General features: G+C 41.7%; 1 protein-coding gene across 2 annotated transcripts in view; it reads left to right on the top strand.

Annotated features, from left to right (window-relative positions):
- The first annotated feature begins 742 nt into the window (after window positions 1-742).
- Window positions 743-26,228, top strand: part of cdc42ep4b (CDC42 effector protein (Rho GTPase binding) 4b) — a 31,657-nt gene continuing 6,171 nt past the window's right edge. The window contains exons 1-2 of one of the 2 annotated variants that reach the window (XM_043714750.1): window positions 743-875; window positions 9,157-9,285. The gene's annotated coding sequence lies outside the window, so the exon portion shown is untranslated. The remainder of the gene's footprint in view (window positions 876-9,156; window positions 9,286-26,228) is intronic. The other variant, XM_043714749.1, reaches the window with a different exon arrangement.

Raw genomic sequence — 26,228 nt, 5'->3', positions numbered from 1 at the left:
AGAACACCTCTGGGACACCCGGACCAACCAACCCAACCACCCCATGGCTCAACACTTCAACTCCTCCTCCCACTCCACTAAGGACATGCAGGTCCTTGGACTCCTCCATCGCCAGACCATAGCAACACGACGGCTGGAGGAAGAGCGCCTCATCTTCCGCCTAGGAACCCTCTCACCACAAGGGATGAACTCAGATTTCTCCAATTTCCTCATTTCCCCGCCCCCCGCACCTTGTCTCAGTCCCAACCCTCGAACTCAGCACCACCTTCCTAACCTTTCTGCCCCCACCCCACTCCGGCCTATCTCCCTCACCTTAACCTCCTTCCACCTATCGCATTTCCAACGCCCCTCCCCCAAGTCCCTCCTCCCTACCTATTATCTTAGCCTGCTTGGCACACTGTCCTCATTCCTGAAGAAGGGCTTATGCCCGAAACGTCGATTTTCCTGCTGCTTGGATGCTGCCTGACCTGCTGCGCTTTTCCAGCAACACATTTTCAGCTCTGATCTCCAGCATCTGCAGTCCTCACTTTCTCCTAATATCGTGCTCTGCCAAACAGAGTTCGATACCAAATTTTTTGTTGCATGAATAGAATTCTGCCTTTTAAAAATATCAAAATAATCTCTCCAATCCAGTCAACAATACACCTACGCACTAAATACAACTTTTTTTTGAATGACGCTGCTGAGGAGTTACAGATCCTCGTAGAGCAGCCCATTGGCTCTTGACACGAATGACGCGCTCAATGACGTTATGGTCGACGATTGGACGGTGTGTGAACTGCCCGGAGCGATTCCACACAATGTGTAAACGTAAAGGGAACAACAGGGGTTGGGAGAAAAAAGAGGGAGTGAGAATATAAGCCACGGAATCGGAGGTAGGATATATTCAGAATTTTCTTTTTTTAGGCGGGGAGGAATAGCATGGGGCGGCTCCCCACTTTAATACATATCGTTACCGTTGATGTCCTGTCTGGGCGTTCACCGCCGTTGCATGTTTACGACCATCCGGCGTTGTTTGTTCTCCTCTGGGAGAGCCCGTGGCTCCAACCCGTGCCCCTCCCGTCGTCTTCCTCTATTATTGGCTCTGGGCATGTTTTCACCTTCCGTGGGGACGGCCGGTGGTTCGTGGCGATGGCAGAGGCACCAACTTGGGTGTTGGGGCTCGAGCTTGCGTAGGTCAGGCGTTCGAATTCCCGCTGGGATTTGGAACGTTCGGGCCGCGAGCAGTGACCGTTAACGGCCGTTTCCCTTCACGGGCGAAGGCGCGAGCCGCCTGGGAGGGGGATGGGTCTTCGCCCACCCAACCCTTATGGCGCCTTTCCGATACAGTACCCAGCTCGGGTATTCCCTTCATGGTCTCTGATCGTTAGTACAAAGGTTGTAGCACATCAGCTGAGAACCTTCCTTGTCCCACCGTTTTTTTTTCCCCCAGCCACCAGTAACGGCCATCCTTCCATTTGCTGCTTTTCCCCGCCTCTCCCATCAGTAAGACAGGGAAGTACTAATGTTCCAAAATGGGATACCAGGAAAGTTAGCCGAGAGGAGTATACCTTAATCCTGCCCTGGTCGGGTGTTCTCCGTATTTATTCGTGAAGTGACTTCTCTGCTTTAATCTCCGCCGGCAAGTAATTCTGGTCCCTTTATTATAACATCGTGGCCCATGCATCGTTTCTCGTCATTAGGACATCTTTAACAATATAACATGTCAAAATGCATTTACTGTCGCTCATGTTACAAAACACATTATTTTCTCTTCAAAACAAAGGGATTTTGTTTTACAAACCCTGTACTCTATTTAGCTTGGTGGCTTTTACGTTGGGTAATTACAGGAAAGGGGACAAACCGATATGGAAATGAAGTGGGAACATGTGGTTTGGACGACTGCTCGGGTGAATGATATAAACAAAAGTATGTGAACTGATTGGTCTGTTGAAATTACCCCCCTGTGGTGAAGGTTAATTTTATGGATAAAGTAGCTTTTCAATAGGGATACCCAGCTGCCCTATCTTGATACATAACCTTGAGTTGCCATTAGGCTGCTTGACTTTTGCAAGGAGACTGGAGGTTCTCATTCAGTCCAAACCTGCGATTTCGTAATACCGATTAAGCAATTTCAATCAAGGCTGTCCAATTTGGCGTTTCTTTTTTAATCGCTGCCTTTTATCAGGTTTCAGTTTCTTTTGTAGGTGACATAACAGGCTTTTTTAATGGTATGTTGTTAGTCTAGAGTGGCACTGACGGTGCTGTTTCAAAAACAGATTTTTTTAAGCCGTCCCTTTATTGAAATGCAAATGAATAACAGATGTGGCGTGTAGGTTTGTAAAAAGGAAATACAGATCCTCTTTCTGCTTCTGTTTTCCCATAGTGAATTTTATTAGCTCGAGCAGTATTTAATCATTAATTTTAATTTTTATTATCTTGAGGGTACTTGTTAGTTATACTCCCACTCTGGAAATCGAATTTGATTATGGCACATCAATCGCATTCTGACACCATCGTTTTAAAATATGGCTGACTATATTAATCCACAGACCCTTTATGCTTTTGATATGACTAACTGCTAATGGCACTCAGGTATACAGTTTTCTCATTCCCCTCAGTTTACCAATGCTGTTGTGCTACCAATTTGAATATGAGTCTGAACCTTTTTGTTTAACCATTCTTCCCTTAATCCAATAATAGATGTGCAAGACTTTTATTTATACAGTAAATATGTACAATGACTACTTGGGGTTGTAGTGATCATGTTGTTCCAACATTGCATAAATTGTCTATACCTGAAGTTTACAACACATGCTTTGTCATCTGCTGAAATATACATCATTTTAGCTATAGCATTTTACTGTCACTTTATGATCGCTCAGTCATTATTAAGGCATAAGCAAACTTTTACAAAAACCTTTGGTTACAAAAACCAGTTGAATTCATAATTGATTAATAGAATTGACAACCAAACAAGTTGTTGTAAAATGCACTTAATAGCTTTTATGACATCTGATGTTTCGGTGTTTGGGGTGCAAATGTCAAGACCAGCATTTATCCATCCTACTGCCCTTGTGTATAACTTTACTTCACCCATGAATTGGTCTTTTTCTTTGTAGTATCAACTTGGGGAGTTTCAATTTAATTGCAATGCTGTACACAAAATTAGCTATCAATTGGTACTTGAGTTTTTGTTCCAAGTACCAATGTTTGATAATGTGCATATTGCCAAACCTCCAGATATTTAATTTAGTCAGACCACAGTTAGTCCATATACGGAGCCTTAAAAACAATAACCAATTGTTTGGAAGATTTAATCTTTGCAAATTAGAAGGTGCCATATTGATTTTGCTGCCCTCAGTTAGTGTACCATTGGTGAATTTCCCCCCTATCAGCATTGGTAGAAACTGAATTGGACTTACCATATAAAAACAGTGGATACAAGAGAAGGTCAGAGCCTAGGAATACTGTAGTAGTAACTTCCCTCCTGCTCCCCAAAGCCTGTCCACCATCTACAAGGCATAGATCAGGAGTATGATGGAATACTCTCCACCTGCCTGGATGGATGCAGCTCAATAATACCATCTGGGACAAAACAGCTCACTTGATTGACATCACATCCGCAAACATTCACTCTCTCCTCCACTGCTCATGTAGCAGCAGTGTGTATTATCTACAAGACGCACTGCAGAAATTTGCCAAAGATCCTTCAACAAATGCACTTTCCAAACCCACAACTAGTTCCTTCTAGAAGGACAAGGGCAGCATATTCACTGTTCTAACTTGGAACCACATGACTTCCTGCAATGTCACCAAGTCAAGATCCTGGAATTCCCTCCCTAACTCCATTATGGGTCTACCTACAGCATATGAACTGCAGTGATTCAAGGCAATCATTCACCGCCACCTTCTCAAGGACAACTAGGAATGACTGGCCTGGCCAGTGACACCCATGTTCCACAAGTGAATTAAAAAGAAAATCCAGTTTTGGAATATGAGCATTTCTGAAAATATTGTTAATAACTGACACTTCCTCAGTTGCATTTGAGAAAGTGCCTTTGCCTTAATTCGTAGCAGTCATTTTGAAGGTACTATCACAATGATGTAAACAGATTCTTCAGAATTTACCCTGTGGGTTCTGAGCACATCCATAGGGCTCCAGTAGGGGTCAGAAATGTGCACTGAGAGAAACAGTATGCCTTTTCACTTGAGCAATCAGAGTGAACTTTGCCATCCAGTTAAGAATAACGGGCAGGATTCTAATCTGGAGGCATACCAATTTGAGAGCAGTATTAGCAAGTTTCCATGGCAGGCAAATGGGAGCAAAGTATAAGCCTTTTTTTGTCAATGTAATTTAAAAGTAAAAGTCACCTTTCCAGCATTGAGGGCCCACTTTGGGTTTGGGAATTTTTTTTTATTGGGGTAAACAAAAACAGAGATATTCTAAATTTGCTTGGAGCACTGGCTCAAACGCCTTCATACTGTGGTTCAGGGATGTCCTCCTGGCGGCTAAAATAGACTGTTGGGGAAGATTCCCAATTGCCCTCATTCAGTTCACCTTAAATGGCCACTGGTTAGCTTAATCTTCTCCTTGCCACAGTTTGAGGATTTCCACAGGTAGCCCTAACACAATCCAATCCTATCTCAGGACAAGCAATAAAAAGCCCCATTTCCATCAGGAAGTGGGGGACTAGAACAAAGGCCTTTGGGTACCATTATTGCCTATCCTGTTACTCTAAAATCTCCAAGCATAAGTTCACCACCTCTATTCCTGTGTAGATATCAAGTTAATGAGTTGCTGTCCCATGTCCATATAGGTGGTGGAAGTCACCAGTTTAGAATGTGCTGCTAAAATATTTTCAACAATTTACTAGATTAGATTACTTACAGTGTGGAAACAAGCCCTTCGGCCCAACAAGTCCACACCGACCTGCTGAAGCGCAACCCACCCAGACCCATTCCCCTACATTTACCCCTTCACCTAACACTACAGGCAATTTAGCATGGCCAATTCATCTAACCTGCACATTTTTGGATTGTGGGAGGAAACCGGAGCACCCGGAGGAAACCCACGCAGACACGGGGAGAATGTGCAGACTCCACACAGGGAGTCGCCCGAGGTGGGAAATGAACCCGGGTCTCTGGCGCTGTGAGGCAGCAGTGCTAACCACTGTGCCGCCCAAAATTTAACAGCTTGTACAAACTTGCAACCCTGATAGGCCACTGAGTAGAAAAAGTGGGTGTTTGGATGGGATGTCAACCAAGTAGAAACCTACTGGATAGTAGGAGAAAGTGAGGACTACAGATGTTGGAGATCAATATTAAAAAAAGTGTGGTGCTGGAAAAGCACAGCCTGTCAGGCAGCATCTGAGGAGCAGTAAAGTCAACGTTTTGACCATATGCTCTTCATCAGGAATGTCGATAATGGTAGCAAAGGCCTTTGTTCTAGTCCCTCAGTTCCTGATGTATATGGATCTTTTTATTGTCCTGAGATAGAATGAGATTGTATATCAGGGCTTCTTGATGAAGAGCTTATGCTCGAAATGTTGACTCTTCTGCTCCTCGAATGCTACCTGACCAGCTGTGATTTTCCAGCACCACACTTTTTGACCTACTGGATAGTGTCAAGCTTTTTGACTATTACGGCAGCTGTTCTTATTTGGACAAACGGGAAGTATTCCATTGCACACCAAATAGCTTTGTAACTAGTGGAGAGGCTTGCAGGAGGTGGGCCACCTTTGGGATCCCTGTCTTCTGATCTGCTTTAATTTCTGTAGCATTTGAATGACTTGTTCAGTATCTAGCCAATGGAATCCCTTTAAAATGTTGGTGAGGACTTGTGATCAATCTCTTCTTGGAGGTTGTGTTTTGAAGAAGTTACCAAGGTGATAGATGAGAGCAGCATGGTAGATGTCTGTCTGGACTTTAGCAAGGCCTGCAACAGAGACCGCATGGGTAGTTTGGTTTGTAAGGTTAGATCACGTGGGATCCAATGAGAGGGAGCCACTTGGATAAAAATTGGCTTGACAGAAGATCAAGGTTGGTAGTAAAGGATTATTATTCGGACTGGGTCCACTGTTGTTTGTCATTTTTGTAAACGATTTAATGAGAATGTAGGAGATATGGTTAGTAAGTTTGCGGATGACACCAAAATCAGTGGTGTAGTGGACTGTAAAGAATATTATCTAAGAGCACAATGAGATCTTCATCAGTCGGGCCAAAAGGCCAAGAAGTGGCAGGTCTAATTTAGATAAATGCGAGATGTTGCATTTTGGTGAGGCAAGCCGGGGTAGGACTTGCGCAGTTAATGGCAGGACCCTGAGAATGTGGTTGAACAGAGGGGTGGGGTTCATTGTTCCTTGAAGGGATGTTGTATGTAGACCAGGGTGGTAAGGAAGGCATTTGGCACACTTCATTGGTGAGAGCATTCAGTACTGGAGTTGTGAGGTGGCTATTCAAGACATTGGTGAGACCACTTTTGGAACACTGCGTACAATTCTGGTTGCCCTGATGTTGAACTAGAAAACTCACATGGAAAAAAATTCCAAGGATGTTGCCAGGACTGGAGGGTTTGAGTTACAAGGAGAGGCTGGTATTTTTCACTGGGGTGTTGGAGGCTTTTTTTTGGGGGGGTGCGGTGCAGTGACCTCAGAGGTTTATATAATCATGGGCCTGGTTAAAGTGAATACCAAGGTCTTTTTTCAAGGGTAGTTGAGTCCAAAGCTAGAAGATACAGATTTAAAGTGAGAAAGAAAAGATTTAAAAGGGACCTAAGGGGCAGCTTTTTCATGCAGAAGGTGTTGCGGGTGTGGAATGAGTTGCCAGAGGAAGTGGTCGAGACAGGTACAATTACAACACTTAAAAGGAAAAGTTTAGTGAAAGATGGGCCAAACGCAGACAACTGGGACTTGTTCAATTTAGGGCCTGGTCGGCAGGGACGAGTTGGATCGAATGCTCTGTTTCTGTGCTGTATCACCCTATGATTCTATTCTGCAGTAGAAATATTATTTGCTATTCGTCCAAAACACCGGGTTATCAAAGTCTTGCTTCATGCGGGCATGATCTTATGATAATTATTATTGTAAAGGGAGCTGAATGTTGTGCAGTCATTAGTGAATAGATCCATTTAAGACCTTGCGATAAAGTGAAGGTCATTACATAGGACGTACAAAACAGGGCCCATGTAGTGGTTGTGACTCTACCTCTGAACCAGGAGACCCAAATTCAAGTCCCATCTGCTTTGAGGTGTATAACTTTATCTCTAAACACTGTTAGAAAATATGGACACATCACACAATTCAGGCACTAAGTGGTACATTCTGTTAGTTGTGCTTCTCTCTCCTGTGTCTTCCTGTCTGATTTAAATCTACCAACATAACTCTGTCTTCCCTTGTGACTTTATATACTTATCTGGTTTCCCTCGTGCATCTATACTATTCACCATTTCCGTCATTCCCTCGCATAGTGATTTCCACATTCTCACCACTCTTTGGGTAAAGAAGTTTCTTCTGAATTTCTTGTTGGATTTCTTGGTAATTATTCTGCGTTGATGATGTTTCGTTATGCTTTTCCCCTCGAGGAAACATTCTGTCATTCCCTCTCCCTTTTTCTCCCCATCTCTGGTGTATTAAAGCATCTCATGATTTTAATACCTTTAGGTTACCCTACATGCTTTTTGTCAGGATAAATGAGACCAACCTATTCATTCTTTCTGGTGTACCTTCCCAAAGGATGTTGCTAGGATTGGAGTGTTTGAGTTGTAAGGAGAGGTTGGATAGACTGGGACTTTTTTTTAGCATTTCATGTCATCATCCTTGTAAATCTCTGCACTCTCTGCAGTCTTTCTGTGTCCTTTTTAATATATCGTGACCAGTAATGCTTCCAATTTTGAACATTTGGTCCAAAGTTCCACATAATAGTAAACCTTCCCTAAATTTCAAATTTATCTAGTGTTTGGTTTTGTTTGTTTTTGTGCAGCCATGGTAACTGTTGGGACTTTTAATCGTTGGTGAACTTTTCTAAAATCTGTTTGTTCCTATACCCTAGCTGGGCATTCACATTCCAAGCTTTTTTTCATTTAACCTCTGTATTCTTTCTAACAAAGTATACTACACTTGTAATGAGCTTCATTTGCCCTTCTTTAAAACATGTACTGCTGTAATTTGTCACTGTTCTCCATAATTACAATCCCTTTTCCTTCTCCGTCTTCCACATCCTACCAACAAATTTGATGTCACCTGCACATTTTAGATGTTTTGGATTGTAAAGTAACGTGTGGTTCAACAGCGGTCCTAGCACTCATTCTATGGAACACCACTTCCCACTTCATTCTGAAGAACTACCGTTTACTCCCACATTCAGCTCTCTGTCTTAAAGCCAGTTAGCAATCCCATTGTGCTTCCCCCCCCCCCCCCCCGAGATTGCGTTCAGTACCTTTCCTTAGTTGATTATGGGGCTTCTTTACTGAAAGCTCCAAATACTCCATAGGTATGTCGAAACATCCCAGAGCAGCCAAGCAGACCTCCTACAGAATGATATCCTTCCATTGAAATGATTTGCCTTTGACACGCTCCAATTTGCCCCATTTCAAATTTTCTTCAGGGGTTCGGATCCCTAAGTAGAATTCGTACAGTGCGAGAAGAGGCAATTCGGCTCAGAGTCTGCACCGTCCCACTGAAGACCTTGCGATTTGAGATATGGTCAAAAAAAGTACTTTGGAAATTATTAGGCCGTGCTAGCTATTAAGTGGTTTTGAATAAGTAAGTTTAGTTGTTTAACTCAGAAGATCCTTGATATTCGACCTGTGAGATTCACTTTTGCCCTGCCGGGTGACCATCTGGAATTTGGTTGCATCATTGTTCACCCTTTTAATAAATAGAACGACGTGTTTCGTGCATCCTAATACATGCTGTTGAGTAAGCTCCGTGTCCTGGTATGAAGTTTTCCACGTACAGGTACGTGAGAGTTAAAGGGGAGGAGATAGTGTCCGGTACTTGCTCAAACTGCGCCACCCTTACCAGTTAAAGTTGTGTATTCTGTGTCTTTCAATTAGTCCACGGAGAAATTTCGGGAGTCGCACATTCAGCTCCGGGCACTTTCTACGTTTTTTTTAAAAGAAATCAGGATCCTGGTTCTGCAATAAACTGGTGTCGGCTTCTTTACTCTTTCTAAAAGAAAACTCGGTTGAAAAGGAGGGGATCGAATTGCAGTGTTCGAGAGGCGATCGATTGCGGACTCTTACAGTTCTTACCATTTGAAGTGTTGAGATTACAAGTTTTGAGGGCTATCGACTTTATTAACTGGGTATGCCTTAGAATTTTATTTCGGATTCTGTGCGAAACTCGAACATTTTGGTCCAGGCGTTGCGACTTCGAGCATGATGTCACTGTTTGTTCATGTTAGTTTAAAAGGCGAGTGCTGGAGTTTTGATGGTTTACCGCCCCCTGTCCGAATATAGAGATGATGTCAGAGTCAATTCTCCGCAATGTTCAGCTGCAATTCATCTGTTGATTTTGAAACAAAATTGAATTTTTAAAATTTAACCACCAGTTAATTGTCTCTTTTCCTGCCTCCCTTCGAAAAAAAAGCTCAATTAGGAACAGTTTGCTCAGTGGGGGATTTTGTTATATTTCGGCCCGGCCGTGGACTTCTCTAGAAGCGACTGCTGCATTTTGGTATTTGGAGCCAAAAATGTAAAGGGGAAAAATCCAAATAAATAGTCGGAATTATAATAGGAATGGTTGAACTGAACTAAGCTATACTTTCACCCCCATCTTCATGAATTAACAATTGCTTGGTGATGTTTTGGATGAGTCATTTATTTTTGTCCCAGTATCACAGCCCCAACAGATCATTAAATGTGAAAACGTTTGAGCCAGCAGAATTGTTTAGTTGAATCGCTGGAAGACCTGCACAGCCTGAAACTAAATTGGAAAATTTTCAGTATAATATTAGGTCAAGATGGCAGTAAATATTTTTACTTCTGAAGATATGTTAGAAACAGCAGTAGGCTATTCAGCCCATGCAGCCTGCTTTGACATACAAATGGATAATGGCTGAGCAACTATCTCAACTCCACGAAGTGCTCACTCCACATCCCTTGATTTTATTAGTCTCCAGAAATTCCTTGATTTCTGCCTCGAACATGCTAAAAGATTGAGCTTCCATAAATTCTGTGTGGTTAGAGATTTACCATAGTGGGGGAAAAAATCATCTTCATCTCATTCTTTTGAAGGCAACCAGATAAGTTGCAAGTCTGAGGAGTTTCACAACGTATGTTTCTGACTATATTTTAGCCCAAGGCAATATTCATACGTATCTGGTTATACCAATTTTTATTCTGTTTATACACTCCATTTTGTGTTTGATACATATTCCATATTTTAAATAAGCTGATTACTCAGAACGGTTGAAGACGAAAATGAGATTCGAATGGGCTGTTCTCAGTATCTATATGCATGTGTCATTGATACTACTCTTATTACTGGATGATCTAATATCCTGCAGTTAATCATCCATTGTTGTGTGAAAATTCTTTCTTTATTTTTCTGTATTTTCTGTATTGCTAAATTTCATCACGTGAAAATCATTTGACCCACATTGTTGATTTGGCATTTTAGATGTGCCATTGAAAATGTCATCTGGTTCTTTATGTAGGGCAATGAAAATTGGCACTTGCCCGTAGCAGTTCAGAGAACATTGGTGAAGCAAGAGAAACCCATTCACCTAAGTTGATGCATGACACAAGATCAGGGAACGGGAGTGTTTATAACTGGTGAAATGTGCTCATAAGTAATCAGGAAAGAAAAAGGAAACTGACTGCAATGCATTTCTTATCCTCAGCAGAGCACAATTTTTTTGGAGCAGCTCTTCCTGAGATTTACTTGCCGTGTTCGTTACAATACCATCCATTACATTGTTTTCCCGCCTGTAGTGGCTCCTGATTTATGCATTCTTAAGCTAAAGAACATTAATCACATTAATTTTTCAAGGAATTTATTATCACTGACTTAGTTTTCCTGGATTCCACAGTTAGCTGGGTATACCTTGATTAGGTTAAACTGTGTTCTGTCTTTTTTTCCTCCTCGTTTCCTTGTCATCCCTTTCGCAGCCACCTTTCCCCTTGTCCCTGGTAAAAGGTACTCCCAGACAAGTTTCTTGCCCTGCTACTTCCCAGCTGTTTACTGCTTCTCCAGTCACAACTGTTTCACTCATTAACAAGCCAATTAGCATAAATGCAAGAGAAAAACAAAAAAAAGAGAAGCAGTGGTGCTAATGCTGACCCTTGGAGAACACCATTGTGTATTTTCCTAAAGTATGAAAAGCAACCATTCGCCACTGCTTTATTTCCTCTTGTTCAATCAAGTTGCAATCCATGCTGCTCCTTCCCCTTGTATTTTGTTGGCAGGCCTTTTTTTTCACAGCACTTTGTCAAATGCTGTTTGGAAGTGTGTATAAGCCGCATCAACTCCCATTTCCCTCAAATGTCTGTTATTTTATTGAAAAATTCTAACAGTTCAGTTAACACTCTGCTTTGAACACATGGTTGTTTTATCTTTATTAGTCCTGCTTTTCCGAGTTAATGTTCTTGTGTTGGTATATCGTCTCAACATTTTACTACCACTAAAGTTAAGCGGATTGACTTGTAGTTTTATCCATGTATCCTTGTTGTTCACTCTTTTTGTTGCGTCTGTCTTTTTTATTATACAGGGAGCTCTGACTTTGATTTCTCTCCCCCACTTCATGGGAATATACTTTGACCCTATCTAAACTGCTCCTTTTGAAAAACCGCCTGCTATGACATTACAACTAATAAGTGATCAAGAAAATTCTCTTGGACACACTCAGTCATAACCTTAAAACAACCAATGCAATAATACAATACCAAACTGGTGTAGTAAAACTAGTCCAATATCATCATATTTTAGTAAAAGAGAGTTAGTCAAAGGGTTGCAGCTTTTGTTAGACCTGATTGATGTTTCTTTTAGTTGTCTTAATTGCTGTTCCTTGTATTTAAGAAAGGACAGACTGGTATTGGAGGCAACTCAAAAGAGATTCATTGATTTCAAGAATGAAGGAATTGACTTAAAGAACAGATAAACAGGTTAGGTCTTTATTCATTGCAGTTTAGGATAACTGCAATGAATAAAACTGAGGTGCAAATGAATTTCTTCCAAGTGTAGTGATTATATCTGGAATTCTCCAACTCCATTGTGAAGGTTTAATCACTGAAAGTACTCAAAGAGGAGGTAGTTAGGTTTTTGAAGTTTTGGGAAGTTAGAGTATGGAGAGCAAGCTCAAAAAGAGCTGAGACCAGGGATGATTAGCTCTAATCTTATTATATGGTGAAATAGGCTAAAGGGGCCAAATGGCCTACTGCTACTCCTTTTTCCTGTATAGTAAGCTGTTAATGAACATTGGCAAGTAGTTTTGTGGGAGGTTTCCAAACAATAAAAATAGAGACCAATTTCCAGAAACCTGCATAAGAGTAGGACCACGTCGTTGCATTCCTTCTCCAAAACAACAGGATTTTTAAAATTCCAATGTTTCAGTGGCAAAGCCACTCTACTTGTGGCTTTTGGATTGTAGAAAATCTATACTGTAACTAACAGCTCCAACAATGTTTCAAGCAAAAACACAAATGCCATAACAGTTGAAGAACAGCTTCACATTCAATACTCTCCATCGTGTGCAATATCTCCTGAAGGCAAGGTTTGTTCAAATGTTTTGTGGTTCATTGAAGAGTAGCATGCATGGGTGTTAGAGGTTAGAGGTAACTGAATCAGTTTAAAAAAAGTATTTACTACGGTCCTTTTTGTGTATTATCTGCACCATTAATTTCATTAGTTTGGAGAGTAAAAATATGCTCATCACATTTGTGATTTACATGTAACTTGCTAAGCTGCTTTTGTATTCTTTTAAGTTGCAAACCTTGCATGTATTCAGCCATCACACCATGTGATCATACATTGTGAGATGGTGCACTGTGCATGCCAAGCTGTGGCATGTCTCCTCTCTTTTCTTGCACTCATTTCCCCCCCCCCCCCACCCCAAACCTGTCCCCAAACACCCAAAAAATCCACCAAGCACCATAATCTCTAACTTTGTTTCCATACATGAAAAACATAGGGAATAGGGACAGGAGTATGTATATGGCACATTAAACCTGTCCCACCTGATCCAGTGGTGTGTAAAAACATTTCTGAACATAAAATTCAAACCAAATTCTACTTAGTGATACCATGCCATGTGAGTACAGTCTGTTCTGCTATAACACATTTCTTCAACACTAATTGAGTTTAACGCAGTTGAAGAATTTAGATCGTTATTTGTAGAACACAAACTTTCCTTGCCTGTATTCGCTATAATGCGATTCTGGCCCCATTGGTTTAAATGGCCCGGCTATTGTGTAGTTTTCTTAATTAGATCAAATAAGAACAGAACTACTGTGTTATATTAGAACCAACTTTAGTGACTATGGTTTATGTTCCTTCACTCTCTTTCCCCCACCCTGCCCACATACACATGAACTATCATGTCCCTGATTTATATGACACTGGCCCATGTTCTGCAGTAACAATTCTCCGTATATAAAATTGGGCCCACTCCCCAGTTTTTGTGGATAGATGTAGCAGAATTCTCCACCTCCATATCCTTATTATATGAGGATGTCTAAGAAAGGGAAAAGGTGATGCAGGTTTATCAAACTATCTTTAATCTTTTTACCAAAATTTTCATGTTGGATGCATCATACACCCTGTCGGCCTATTGAAAATGAGCAATGTCACAGCTATGTTTTAATTGCCCTTTCTAAGCAAATTATTTCCCATTTTTATAGAAGTCTAAAAGATGAGAGCATATAGGTTATGTAGGTTATTAGCGATCAACATTTTATTAGCGATCAACATCAGAAAAAGCATACTTTCTGAAGTATAAAATGTTAGAGACATCTGTGTTCATAGAAGCCAGACTTTGTTTAATCAAAATGATCTTGTCCCATTTGGAGAAATTTGTGACAAGATTAACTAGAGGACCAAATTTGTTGAACAACTTCAAAGTAATGATGCAGTTTTGAGTTATAAATTTGCCAACATAACTGAATTCCTCTCTAGATTATAAGGCAGCCTCTGTCTCATCTGTCAGTGAAGTCTGCTATGGCTTTTTAATGAACCCATGGTTGTAGCTAATTGAAGGGCAATTTTATTTCCTACTCATTAAAATCAGTGGGCTGTAATCAGCTTTAAGTTGATCAGATCTGTTCAGAGTTGAATACAAGTTGTTTTCCTTACATTATTGTTTTTCAGTTTTGAATGCTTTGCTTAGATTTTATTGGTCAGACAGCAGTACATATAATTTTAGTTTCTTTGGGTCTGTCACTATATAGTAAGTATATAGCAATAAGGATAAAATGTTGCCATTCTGCAACTTTTTGTTTCTTTGCAGTTGATGTATTCATCTGAAACGCAAGGGAGCCATTATCTGCTGTAGCTTTTTAGCCAGCGTACCTGATTCTCTCAAATTAACTAAGTAACTGGATGATTTAAAATTGCAGAAACAAGAGTCATAATTGCATCTGTTTTCACATTTTGTGGATAAATATGCAGTATCATTTTTCTGAAGAGTTCCTGCAAAGGTGAACTTAATAAATTTCTAGCTACAGACAAAACATCCATGTTCAATAGCCCTTCCATATTGTTAGCCATCTCCTATAGGATTCAAAAAGAAGTATTGAATTTGACTGCAGTATCCCAAACTAATGAAAATCTGTTTTAGTTGAGGACAGATCTCAAACTTCTGAAGCCATAGCTTTTGTAATTCATTTTCAAGTTTATTAAGACATAGTCGACTGCTAGACTTTTTCCTGTCTGTGTGTAGTTAAGCTTTTTGAATGGATACTTTATTTTACCATTTCTATCACCAAATGTCGACAGTGAGCATATTGGTAAATGAGTCTTGGTTAAGAGGAAAGTCCCACAATTAGTGTTGTAATCCCACATTGTTTCAAATTCTAAACTATACCTATTACAATGGCTGTATTCATTTTTCATACTCCAGCCCTTTTTTGTCTGCATTATAGATGACATTCCTGAGTTAAATTTAAGGTGTATTTCATCTCATTTTAAAAAAAAAATGGGTTTGAGCTTTCCTCCAGGTTTTAATCATCCTAGGCAGGCTGGCATTTGAATGTAGTATAACAAATGTTATTAAAACTCAACCATGTGTGCTCTGGTGTTTGTTTTTTTAAAAAAAAAACACAACGCTCCAAACTGTTTTGAGTGAGGAGCCTCAAATAAAACTGCCAAAACAGATTACTGAATTATTTGTTTCTTGCTATTCACTGGATCTTTTGTGTCAACCACCAAAGAGATTGGATGTGAAGCAATTTTGGACTAGGTGAAAAATGTTTTATAATTGGTACTGCATTCTTTTCACTGTCACCAAATCTTGAAGCCTTTTGAATGAAGGATTGAATTTACATAGGTTATGCCTGTTGTTTGTAATGAAGCATAGTTTCGGCACAGAATGTTGTACATATCTGGTCAGGGGTAAGTTCCTTCATTCAACTGAAATGTAAGGCTGACAACAGACATAATCAAAGGGATGTATACCTGGATAGTATGCTAGTGAGTTGTGGTCTACCTCTGCCATTGTGACGCACTAAAGCTCCATATCCTACCCTATTTGCACTGGTGTAGAATTCAGAGGATGGGCAAGAAAGTTGTAAAAGATTTCACCCACCATCGGGTGGGGAAGATCTATAAGTAGTATTAATTGCTTTAGACAGGCATCTGAGGATTATCTCTATCTTTTTTGGCAGCATGGAGCTGAACCATATTTTGAAATGTACTACCTTGCTACGAAATGCACAAGTGAATGAGCAGGTGAGGTGTGGATATGGAGACAAACAGTAAGCATTACAGAGGAGCGGGTCATATAAATACCCTGTGACAGGCTATCAATAAAAGTGGGTGTGACAAGTAGTCAGCACCACCGAGTGGAGCCTCAAGGTGAGAACACTCTCAGAAGGAGACAGATTTGTGGCAGACCTGAGTGGAACCTAAGACATAATGATTTTTCTAGTCTATACTTAACTGTCAGTAGTAATAAAATTAAAAAAAACGAGTTCATATTCCATTTCATTATGTCTGGGGAGCTCGGGCCAGTGATTTACACATCCTGCATTATGTGAAATGCTAAATGTTCCTAATTTTTGATATCCATGTGTGCAGGAGGTGGCTGTGGCTGGGGCAAATTGAGCCTAGCATTTTGGTGCTTAAATGACAGTTAGGGGTGCATTATAGTGCATTTATGAGGCTGAGAGGCTTGTGGTTAGCAAGTTTTCAGGAGCTAGTCAGCCCACAACTTAACAAAGCATAGGCAGTGAGGACAATCGTGTTTCCCCCCCCCCCCCCCCCCCCCCTTTTTTTTTTGGATGAAATAAAGGAAACAACCATGCATCTCATACTACAAACTCTGTTTTGGCCTTGGTTAACTAGGTGACAGTTGCTCAATGGAAGCCAGCAGAACCAAGATCATGGCAATGTGAATGGTCCAGCTGCTTGGGTTATGGGAATGGAGCTGAGGCAAAAGTTTGGAAGAGCAGAAATGGTGCTGTTAGTGAGGAGAATAGATGGGTGCTTCAGTAGCTGCAGATATGACTGCAGAATCTATGTAGCCTCCCAGATGTCATGGTCCAGGATGTCGTGGAATTGCTGCAGGTACTCTGGGGGGGAGGGGTCCTAACATGAACAGCAATGAGCTCCTGCACACAGACTTCAGGAAGTTTAGATAGCAAATTGAAAAGCAGAGCTTCAAAAATAATAATCTCCGAATTACTTCTGGTGCCATGCCATAGTGAATATAAAGATAGAGCAGATGAATGAATGCTTGGAGAGATGGTGCAGGAGTGAGTACTTTAGATTCCTGAGGCAATAGGATCATTTGTGGAGGAGGGGCAAACTATGCATATTGGATGGGTTGCATCTGAACAAGAACAGACCCAGCATCCTCACTGGCAGCTTTTTCAGTGCTGTTGGGATGCACTAAATTGGCAGTGGGAAGGTAATGGAGAATTCAAGTTAAAATGCAAATGAGTGAGTGTGGAAGGCGGAGGAAACGGGTTAGAGAAGCAAGGAGTCAATATGTCTAGCTAAATGGAATATATTTTCATGCAAAGAGCCTGGAGAATAAGGTAGATGAGCTGAGGGCATTGGCACATGATAGTATGATATCAATAGCTTTGACTGAGAGTTGGCTGAAAGTTGGATGTAATTGGCAGCTGGTTAAAAAGTGTTTAGATGAGGCAGAGAGGGGGATAGAAGAAGATAGATGAAGATTGGAATATTGATCAAGGAATCACTTACAGCAGCGTGGTAGGATGATGTCTTGGATTTGTCAAATGAGGCCATGTGGGCAGAGGTGTATTTTTTTAAAAACACAAGTTCTGTAGGTCTTTGCAGATACAATGGGCTGAAAGGCCTCCTTTGCTTTCAATGACCAAGTCTCCTGTTCGCAGGTCGATAACTGTGGTTGATGCTAGGACCAAATGGTAAGATGAATATAGCATTAGTCTTTGTTTACAATTGCAATTTGCAATGCTTCACAGATTTAAGGCGAGATTGTGAGTTGTATTTGGAGTTTTTTTGCTGCAGCAGCATTCACCAATTTACACTTTTGATTTCTTAGAATTGTCCAGCACAGAAGGCATTTCAACATTTCTTGCCAGTGCTGATTCTATGAAAATTATCCAATTGTTTCCAATCCCCTGTTCTTCAGCTGTAATCCTGCAAAATGTTTCTTTTTCAACTCTGTCCTATTTTCTTGCAAACGTTGGAATTGAATCTGCTTCCACAGCCTTTGCCCTATGCAGGCCAGATTCGACACGTGTTCCAAACACAGGCTGCCACTAAAGATGGCCGACGAGAGTAAAGTTATTCCATGACATCAGTCAGCTGTGACATCAGGGTCCTTTTGTGCCAGTATATCTCTGATTGTGATGCATGTTGACGTCAGCACAAATACCAGCTTTGCTTCACCTGCTTTCTCCAAAGCATTAGTTCATTATAACAATCATTTCAGAAATTCGTCTAGATCAGAACAGTGGTTGTTCCGAGGAACGACTGACTATTTGCAGCAGTAGGCTTCCTGTAGTTTCAAAGATCATTGCAGTCATTGGTAAATTGCATGATCTTTATTCTCATCAAAGTTAAAAATCACACAACACCAGGTTATAGTACAACAGGTTTACCTGGAAGCACTAGCTTTTGGAGCGCTGCTCCTTCATCAGATTGTTGTGGAGTATAAGATCATAAGACACCGAATTTATAGCAAAAGAACTTCTTAAAAAAAGTTCTGGGATTTGCATATGAAAGAACTGAAATCAACATGGTCACTCCAAAGGATGAGAGACTTACCGAACAATCCAGGTCTTTTTCAATATGTAATTTCAATAGCACCACACTGAAAACCTTAGCTGTAAATTCCATGTCTTACAATCTTATACTCCACAATAACATGATGAAGGAGCAGCGCTCCAAAAGCTAATGCTTCCAGATAAACCTGTTGGACTATAACCTGATGGGTGTACAAAGTTAAAAATCGCGCAACCAGTCCAACACCGACCTCTCCAAATCATGAATATTTTCATCAAATCCATATTAGTAGCAGGGTTTGGCTGAAGAGATTGATGGAGTTCCACCTGGAAAAGTGTGAATGATTAATTTTGGAAGGTCAAATTTGAATGCAGATTAGAGTTAAAAGCAGGATTCTTGGCAGTGTGGAAAAACAGAGGGATCTTGGGATCCATGTCCATAGAGCTCTCAAAGTTGCCACCCAAGTTGAGAGGGTTGTTAAGGTGTCTGGCAGGAGTTCAAGATGGCAGTGACTCTGTAGGTCTGCCCTGCTGAGCTCTGCACCAGAACCCAGATAAAGTGGTGCACTCACCCTCCCTTTTATTACCCAATGTGGTAGAAATAGTTATTTTTTGACCTGTAGAATTGCTCAGTGCTAGTTTAAAATAGTTAGGAAAATGACCAAAGGGAAGGGGCAGCGAGGATCACAGCAAGCAGAGACCGCTGCCCCCCTCCACCCCGGCAACAACAGACCCACCCGAGGCCGCAGCGTCCACCTCCGTGATTGCTCTCGGGAACTTGCCTGTGTATTTGTGTTCTACCAGGAGTGCCTAGGGTTACGGTATGGATGGGAGGGTTAAGTGGCCACTTTTAACTTTCTTCTTATAAGATATGTGTATTTTTTCTTCGTTGTCTGGGGTGGGTGCATTGCTTCAGCTAGAAGGAGCCGTGGAGGGGTTAGTGGGTAGTATGAGCGCCCGCTGTGAGCAAGGGAGAAAGTCTCCTTTCATTTGTGTTATATGTTGGTATGTTGTAGAAATAGCTGTTAGAAGTTTTGATTTGGTAGTTTTGGAAGTCGTATTTTTAACTTTATACTAACTGTTTACAGTTTTCACTCAGCGCACTGAGTGGGGTTCTTCCTCTGGGGGATCACAGACTGCTTCGGATGGCTATGGCTAGCCATTCGTTTAAATGGTGCACTAGGAATGTTTAAGGGGTGTCATTCCCCAATTGAGAAAAAGATACTTTCAAGTCTTAGAAAAGAGAGGGTCGATGTAGCCTTGCTGCAAGCAACACATTTGTGGGCGGCACGGTGGCACAGTGGTTAGCACTGCTGCCTCACAGCGCCTGTTGGCCATGCTAAATTGCCCGTAGTGTTAGGTAAGGGGTAAATATAGGGGTATGGGTGGGTTTCGCTTCGGCGAGTCGGTGTGGTCTTGTTGGGCCAAAGGGCCTGTTTCCACGCTGTCGTGTGATTGGTCTTGTTGGGCCGAAGGGCCTGTTTCCACACTGTAATGTAATGTAATCTAATCTTAACCGATAAGGAGCACTTGAAGTTACAGCAGGGTTGGTTCAGGCAAGTGTTTTTCCCACCCTTTTAATTCAAAAAGTAGAGGAGTTGCTGTACTCATCCGGAAGAATCTCCCATTTCAAATGTTAGACCAAATTGAGGATGAATATGGGCAATTTATAATTCTTAAAGCTTTAATATATGGAGAGGAATATGGAATTTTAAATGTATATTGCCTTCCCGGCATATCCCCTCAAATTTTTAACAGATGTGCTTTCCAGGTTGATGACCTTGGGGCACATCACACAATTGTAGGGGGAGACTTTAATCGTCTTATTGAGTGGACAGGATGCTGAGGGGTCTTGCAGGTATGTCCCTGCAACCCAGGCAGTTGGTGGACCTGAACAAGAAACTGGGGTTGGTGGATGTGTTGGCATGTCTTCACCCTGAAGGTAAGGATTTCACCTTTTTCTCTAATTCACATAAGTGCTAGACTAGAATTGACTTTTTTTTTTGTCCCATCAACCTTTTTGAATTCGGTTTTGTGTTGCAGAATAGGGAACGTAGCCATTTCTGATCATGTGGCAGTGTACATGGAGATCAGAGCCAGTGGTAACGGGATAGGCTCCCGGCATTGGCACATGGGCTCGTTTCTCTCGAAAGATATAAAGTTTATAAAGTATTTTTCGCAGAAGTTTAAGTCTTTTGGGACATTAATTTGGGTACGGCCAGTAATCCATCTGTGCTGTGGGAGACTGTCAAGACCTATGCATGAGTTTAATTATTTCTTACTCAGTGACCCGGAAGAGGCAGAGGGGAGAGCAGCAGCATTTGCTGAGGCTTGCCTGAAGGCAGCTGAGTTATCGTACTTTGACAGACTATCTGTAACAAAATTGCAGCGGATTACAGCCCTCAGGGCTACTTTGAATGCTGCGCTCACCCAGAGAGCAAAGAGGGAAATCTCTTTTGAGAAACAGATGTTATTTGAGAATGGTGATAAACCGGGTAGATATCTAGTATACCTGGCGAGAAAGAAGAATGCCCCCCAATCCATTACATCCATCAGAGAGAGTGCTAGTACTTTTACTTGCAATGCCAAAAAGATTAATGAAGTATTTAGGAAGTTCTACTGAGCTGTACCGGTTGGAAGTGTGAAAACAAATCGATGAAGATGGAGTCCTTTCTTAAGACCTTGGACCTTCTGGGTGTAACTTCAGAGCAGGTATCCTTTCTGAATGCCCCCCTCACAATCCAGGAAATACAAGAGGCAGTAAGGCAGCTCCAGAGTAGTAAAGCGCCCGGCCCAGACGGATTTCAAAATTATTTTTATAAGGAGTTTATAGACGTGCTGGCCGGGCCACTCTTGGATATGTACAACTATTCATACAGTCAGGACTGCCTCCCATCTTCTCTGAGAGGAGCAAATATTTTTCTTATTTTTAAGAAATGGAAAGCCCCAGAGGATTGCTCTTCGTACAGACCCATGTTGTTCCTGAATGTGGATTTGAAAATGCTGGTGTAACGGTTGGACAGGGTTTTGCTTTTCATTGTAAAGGAAGACCAGACAGGTTTTATCAAGGATCGTAAGTCAACTAATAACATTAGAGGAGTATTGAACATGGTCCAGGTATGCCTGTAAGGTTCGATTCCAGGCTTGGTAGTCTCCCTGGATGCAGAGAAAGCATTTGACTGGGTGGAGTGGCCGTACCTCTCTTATGTACTAAGGGGTGTTTGCCAAGTGGGCGGCAGTGTTATGTAGTGACCCGAAAGCAGCAGTTCTCACTAATGGTATGCAGTCAGATAATTTTAGTATCAGCAGAGGCAGCTGACAGGGGTGCCCTCTGCACCACTATTATTTACATTGGGGATTGAGCCACTGGCAGAGGCCATCCGGAGAGGTCCTAACATAATCGCCCCAGAGGTAGGGTCAGACAGGCATAAGGTCCCCCTCCATGCGGATGACGTTCTTCTCTTTTTAACTGATCTGATATTTAATGCAAGTGATTAATCTATTTGGTTTGTTCTCAGGATATAAAATTAATTTTATGAAGTTGGAGGCCTTTCTAGAATATCCGATCTTGGGAATGGAACCTGTTTCCCTTTCAGGTGGTCACAGGGAGGTTTCCTGTATTTAGGCCTTTTTATCACCCTGGCCTTCAATCAATTATATAAAGCTAATTTTGTGCAGTTGCTAGAGAAGATAAGGCAAGACCTTCGGCGCTGGGAGGATCTTCAGATATCTTGGTTGGGTAGAATAGCTCTGGTCAAAATGAATGTTCTTCCTCGCTTATTATATCCCATGCGAATGCTGCCTAGGCAAGCACTACAGAGGCTTTATCGTTGGCTTGGATCTTTCACCTGGCATATAAGCCTCTTTTTAAGCTGGACAAATTGCTGCTTCCATAGGGGATGGGAGATTTGGATTTCCCGGACTTTAAGAAATATCAGTTGAGTTCCTTATGATCCTATGGCTGTATGGGCTTGCCAGGACCTGCGGTCAATTTGGTTGGATACTGAGATCTCCCAGGCAAAATGCCCCCTCATCAATTTCTTGTTTATGGACAAGATGAGGATTATTATGGATTATTGCAGAAACTGGATTGTCCTTACCGTGGTTAAAGCATGGAGAATGATGCAGCAAGGTAAAGGCAACTTAGAATAAGCTTCCCCTCCCACTCCCATAGTGGGAATGTTAGGATTCTGACTGGGGTCGTTGGAACTCTGGCTTTAAGCTCTGAGAGTCTAGAGTCTCCTGTTTGATTTATTTGATGGGGAGGTCATAATGTCTTTCAAGCAGCTGAGTCAGAAATATGAGCAATCTCGGAAGGACCACTTTGGTTACTTTCAGGCTAGGGACTTTATACAGAAAAAGACTACATTGATAGTTAGTCCCTATAAGTTGGATAGGGAGAAGAGAGTGCTCTCTCGGTCAGCACCCTCTATCACTTATTAGGAAGTAATGTTTCGAAGGACATTGAGCGGCTATATGGAATCTGGAATCTGGACTCTGGGATTGGGGGTGGACATCTCGTCAGACGTGTGGGAGGAGTTTTGAGAAAATGTAAGAATGATTTTGATTTATAGCAGGACGCGTGCTATGCAATTGAAGGTACTCCACTGGGCTCATTTGGCACCGGAGCGGCTTGTAACGTTTAAGACCGAATGTCCCCAATGTGTCCCAAATGCACTCGTACTCATTGCTTGTGGTATTGGGGTGCCATAGCGAGTGTTTGGAAGAGGTCTTGGGATCTGAGGTTAAATTGGATCTGGTGTCCCTCCTCTTGGGTTTGCCAAATCACCCCTCTTTGGACGTGCAGGGGAAGGGACTGTTTAATATTCTACCATGCTGTGTGAGGAGGGCCATTCTAATCTAGGTGTTGGAGAATCCCCTGGGGCTTTTGGGCCAGTATAGATTAGTTATGGAGCACATGCCCCAGACTGACTTACAAGTATGGTGCACCAGAAAACGGAACTGTTTTATAGAACATGACGGCTCTTTCTGAATTATATAGATGCAGACTTGTCGGCTATATTGGTCAGGGCTTTTGTGTAGTCATGAGGGCTACATCTGGAGGTCCTGGGGTCCCTGGGGTGGAAAAATCTTAAACAAATATGGGTTAACTTACTAATACTTTCTGTGGTGGGGAGCTTTGGTGAGATTGTGCTGAGTGCAGTGACTTAGCTGAATATAACTTAATTTACCTTGATTTAACTTTGTTTTATTTAATTTGTTTTCTTATTTATTGAATTGTAGTCTTTGTGGGTTTTTTTCTCTGTCTCCTCAGTGGTTTGTGGAGTAGAGTAGTAGTTTGTTTTCTGTTATTATTGTCATTATATTATAGGGTTGTTAGACTAATTTGTGGTGAGTTTGTAATTTTGTTTAAAAAATTTTTCTCGATAAACGTATTTACAAACTAAAAACGTATATGGTGTTGTGGCTTTCATTAGCAGGGGTATTGAGTTTAAGAGCCACGAGGTTATGCTGTAGCTCTACAAAAGCCATGGTTAGACTACACACCTGGAATATTGTTTGGATCTGGTTGCTTCATTACGGAAAGGATGTGGAAATTTTAGGGATGATGCAGACGAGATTTAACAGGATGCTGCCTGAACTGGAGGGAATGTCGTATGAAGAAAGGTTGAGGGAGCTAGGGCTTTTCTCATTGAAGCAATGGAGGATGAAACCTGACTTGATAAAGGTGTACAAGATGATGAGAGGCATAGATAGAGTCGATAGCCAGAGACTTTCCCAGGACAGAAATGGCTATCATGATTTTAAGGTGATTGGAGGAAGGTCTAGGGGAGATGTCAGGGGTAGGTTCTTTACACAGAGAGTGGTGGGTGCATGGAATGCACTGCCAGCAGGGTTGGTGGAGTCAAATACATTGGGGACATTTAAGCAGCACTTGGATGAGCACATGGATGATTGTAAAATGAAGGGTATGTAGGTTAGTTTGATCTTAGAGTAGGATAAAAGGTTAGCACAACATCGAGAGCTGAAGGGCCTGTTCTGTGCAGTACTGTTCTGTGTTCTTATAATACTTGATTGCCATCTTATTCAAGGAATATCCTTCACATTCCTGTCAGTCAAATTATTAACTCCACATCCTAACCAGTATAAATGGATTAGATTCTCAGCTCTAGTCTCCACACTTGCATGTGAGGAACATTCAGGAACGTGTTACAGGGCAGAAACTGTATATCGTGCTATCTTTGTGTTGGGCAATTGTCATTCTGTCATTTTGGCAGTGGCATTGACTCAAAGCTTTGCAGTCCTAGGGAGAACAACTGTAGTTACTCCACAAAACTGAGTTTCCTCTGCCATTGTATCCTTCCAGAGTGAAAAATTGTGGTGCTGGAAAAACACAGGTCAGGCAGCATCCGAGGAGCAGAAGCATTGACGTTTCGGGCCTTTCATAAGGAATGTGGAGGGGGAAGGGAGCGAAGATAAATTGGGGGGGGGGGGGGTTGGATGGCAATTGATGGATGCAAATATGAGTTGATTGTGTTAGGTCTGTGGGGAGAGTAAAGCAGATAGGTGGGAAGGAAGATGGACAGGTCAAGAGGGTGGTGCTGAGCTGGATCTGGGATGAGATGGAGGGTGGGGAGATCTGCCTGAAACGTTGACTCATCTGCTACCTGACCTGTGCTTTTCCAGCACCACACTTTTTGACTCTGACTCTCCAGTATCTGCAGTCCCCACTTTCTCCATTGTATCCTTCCAGAATATCTCCTCTACAGTCTACTGAAAGCTTTATACCTTTCCTAAAGTGCAGTTTCCAGAATTGAATACAATATTGCAGCACGGACCTAGCCAATGGTTCATAATATCTGTATATTAAAAAAATTGCTGAAAATCTGAAATAAGGACTAAAATAGCTCAAACCTGAAGGTCAGGAAGAGTTAACTTTTCAGCTTGATGATCTTCCGTTGGAGGATTACTGAGTTTTTTTCCAACTTGTTCTGTCCTTATTTGTATAACATCCATGTCTTTGATAGAGTCTTAGAGCTGTACAGCATGGAAGCAGAGTCTTTTGTCCAGCTCAGCCATGCTGATATTCAAAATTAATTTAGTCCCATTTGCCAGCATTTGGCCCGTATCCCTCAAAACACTTCCTATAATACTCTTGCAGATGCCTTTTAAGTGTTGTAATTCTACCAGCCACCACCTCCACTTCTGGCAGCTCATTCCATCTGTATGGAAGAAGTTGCCCCTCAGATCCCTTTTAAATCTTTCCCCTCTCACCTTAAACCTATGCCGTCTAATTTTGGACTCCCCTACCCTGGGAAAAGACCTTGCCTATTCACCCTATCCATGCCCCTCATGATTTTACCAATTTTAGTGTCATCTGCAAACTTACTAATCATCCCTGTGATATTCACATCCAAATTATTTTTTAAAATGACAAAATACAGTGGACCCAACATCAATCCTTGAGAACACCACTGGTCACAGGACAACAGTCTGAAAAGCAACTTTCCATCTCCACCCTCTGTCTCCTACCCTCGAGCCTACCTTGTATCTAAATGGCTAGTTCTCTGTGTATTTCATGCAACCTAATCAGTCTACCATGCGGAACCTTGTCAGACTTTGCTGAAGTACATATGGATGACATCTACCGCTCTGCTTTCATCAATCCTCTTCGTCTTTCTTCAAAAAAATGCAGTCAATTTTGTGAGACACTATTTCCCATGCACAAAGCTATGTTGACTATCCCTAATCAATTCTTGCCTTTCAAAATACATGTTAATCCTGTCCTTCAGAATCCTCTTCAACTGCTTACCATCACTAACGCCAGGTTTATCAGTCTGTAGTTCCTGGCTTTTCCTTAGCATCGTCTTTAATAATGACGCCATGTGAGCCAACCTCCAGTCTTCTGGCACCT

Source organism: Chiloscyllium plagiosum, chromosome 24 (assembly GCF_004010195.1).
Source record: "Chiloscyllium plagiosum isolate BGI_BamShark_2017 chromosome 24, ASM401019v2, whole genome shotgun sequence".
In the NCBI taxonomy this organism is placed as follows: Eukaryota; Metazoa; Chordata; class Chondrichthyes; order Orectolobiformes; family Hemiscylliidae; genus Chiloscyllium; species Chiloscyllium plagiosum.
This window is presented reverse-complemented; position numbering and strand designations above follow the sequence as displayed.